Source organism: Lissotriton vulgaris, chromosome 1_1, assembly GCF_964263255.1.
Source record: "Lissotriton vulgaris chromosome 1_1, aLisVul1.2, whole genome shotgun sequence".
NCBI lineage: Eukaryota > Metazoa > Chordata > Amphibia > Caudata > Salamandridae > Lissotriton > Lissotriton vulgaris.
The window spans coordinates 256352093-256355014 of record NC_141685.1 but is presented as its reverse complement, the minus strand read 5'-3'; the positions used below and the strand labels follow the sequence as shown (position 1 = coordinate 256355014).

Here is a 2922-nt window from a genome sequence, read left to right as displayed (position 1 = left end):
AGATTTTACTGAGTCGCTTATACGACACCACTGCATCAAAACCTTGCGCCTGCTTGAAGCAGACGTAAGGAGGAGTGACGCAGGATGTTAGGAAAAGGCATTCCTATCCATAGCTGGAATTGCATCGTACTTGCGACACGACTCCAGCAATGCATTGCCTTTACGCCGAATAGATGCATCACGCATCTGTCTATCCTTGCGCCATGGTGCGCTGCAAGGTTTTTTTTACGTCTCGCAATTTAACTGGCACATCCCTGCTAATGTGCAGGGATGCACCAGCTCTTGTAAATCTGCCCCTAAATGTCACCATAGCAGGTGCTTTATTAACAGGTAAGCTAAAACCACTAATGCACTTGTTGTGACGTGAAGTACTGTCATCAAATAGAGCCTTCTTCTAAACGGCTGGAACAGACTTTTTAATGTATCAAAATATAATTAAGTGCATGCATGTTTGGCATCAGCTCTCCATGAAGTTGGTGTTACTGCATGAGAGGAAGTGCAGTGTTTCCATAGTATTTACAAGCATAGGTGGCAAACACGTGCCTATGCAGTGCTGTGCATTGTTTGCTTACTTCCTATGCTGAGAATAGACTGCACACAGCACTCTAGGACAGTTTGTGGGAGAGACAATCCCCCTCTCGCTCGCCAGACTGTCCTTTCAAGAGTTGGGATCACGTGTTTCACTTGCTTCCTGAGCGGCAGCTTTACAAACCCCCAGCGCCACCACTATATCACTTTTCGTGACGTACTGATGCGGCAGGGGGCTCCTCCATATTTACAAGGAGAGGAAAAGCCACCCTCCAAGACTTTTCCTCTCCTCGTAAATATGGCCCCTTCACACGAGGCACTGTGCGTGGAAGGGGCGTTCCATGGGTGCTGTTCCCACGCAACACCCATGGAACGAGACACATCTCCAGATTCATGAGAAATCGTAAATCTGGAGATGCGTGTGAATGCTACGCCACCCTAGAGGTGGCAGAGCGAGGCACAACGAGGAGAAATGTTTTAATTTCTCCTTGTTTTTTCCTCTTTCACTGCGTGCTGCATTCTACAGCACGAGTTGAAAGAGGAAAAAGCCTCTTGTGATTGTACCTTCCTGCACAAAAACAATCTCCCCACGACGCAGGCATCCTTGCGCCATGGTGCAAGGGTGCCTGCCTCGGCACATGGCTGCCGTTTGTGCGCCAGCGCAGGGGAGAGCACAGGAATGCGACATTCTTGTAAATATGTCGCATTACTGTGCTTTCCAAACTAACGCAGCACAGCGCAGCAAAATGACTTGCTGCACCGTGCTGCGTTACTTTGTTGTAAATCTGCCCCTTAGTTCATTTCAGCTTGGCTCTTTCCATTCTAAATGTTCAATGGTAGCAGCCACCACTGCGGGCGCCGAATGTCACTATTGCGCCAGGGGCTTGGAATTCAGTGGGGGGCTGGGCTGGGGGGGGTGAGGGGGGAGAGGGGGGAAGAGGGCCTGGCTGCCAAAGGTGCTGGCCAGTTTTGGTATGCCTTGCTGTAAGAGATAAAGGGATCGAAGGTGGGAATAAGGACCAAGAAATATGAACACTGGTCCTTTAAAAAAAATCCCAAAATGGCTGAGAGTAGACACTTACCATAAAAGATCTAAACGTCATATATTTACTTATCAAACATATGAAGTTCTCATTTCTTCTGAAATGAACGCCCAGTACATATAGTTGAATCATATCTTTTCTTTTATTCACCGAATGATTCAGTCTCCTTAGAGACTGTCAAAAATTGCAATGTCGACTATATTTCAAGTCGCCACAGCGGGGTATTGGGTAAAGTTTTCAATAAGCAATAATCGCGCCTCGGTTAAACCTCATTGGCTACGATACTGCCACTGCGCAAAGCTAAAGAATGTTCTGTGAATTACAGCCCCGCTCGTCAAAGAAACCCATGTTACAGAGAGCAGGAAACCATGTACCAGGTTGAAGCATCAGTACAGCACTGTTCACTTACGGCAAAAAAAATACTGAATGTGGGAGCCTTATTTCTGCAATTTTGATCAGCTCTTTGGCACCAAACGTTCCCCTGCGACGCGCGGAGAACTCTGGGAAATTGCATGGTAAGTAACTCATGAGACCGAGCCCTGCTCTAGTTCCGGTGTTTCATGTTGGGGGCGGGGCTTGGTGCTGCCCGTGCATTGGAGGAATGGGGCAGCAGCGTCACAGGCACGAGGACTATAAATATGTATATCAAAGGAGGCGTGGAAATAATGTAGCGAAATATAAATAATACTGCCATTTTTCGATAGAGCCTTTACAGCGGGTGTGACGTTTCACGGAGCTACACTGTTGAACTTGCAGCATTTCAGTCTCAGATTGAAGAGGAGCGATTGAGGCTTCATTGTTTTCAAATCATCAGACCTCCTCATCAAAAATTCAAAGGGACAGATTTATGTTGGGAATGCACCACGTTTGCGTCACGCAACTGCGGCGTGAATGTGGTGCATCCCTATGACCCATTTACAACGTGACGCATCTAGGCAGATGCGTCACGCTGTAAAGCCCTGCGCCACTTGTGAGCGTTCCGGCGCAGGGTGGGCGTTCAGGGGCAGGTGCGCCTCGCAAAAGTGGCTGAGTGAAATCTATAAGATTGCACTCAGTCACTTTCAGGCCAATGCTGCGTCAAAACCCTGTGCCTGCTTGAAGCAGGCGTAGGTCTTGACGCAGCATTGTAAAGATGGGGCACCCCGAGCCTTGCTGGAGCTGCGTTGCGCAATGCGCCACCTTTACGGTACAGATGCGTCACGCATCTGTGCCGTTTTTGCCCCATGGTGCGCCGCATTGTAAATGCGGCGCATCCATGATGGTGTATATGTATGTATATGTATATATGTATATGTATAGGCATTTATATAGCGCACTACTTACCCGTAGGGTCCCAAGGCGCTTCGACCGC

At 48.3% G+C, this 2922-nt stretch overlaps 1 non-coding gene across 1 annotated transcript; it reads right to left on the bottom strand.

Moving 5' to 3' along the window:
- Positions 1-1733: 1733 nt before the first annotated feature.
- Positions 1734-1873, bottom strand: LOC147746846 (U4 spliceosomal RNA). The gene has a single exon (XR_015300469.1). It is a non-coding gene; the product is annotated as a U4 spliceosomal RNA (small nuclear RNA).
- Between the last annotated feature and the right edge of the window lie 1049 nt (positions 1874-2922).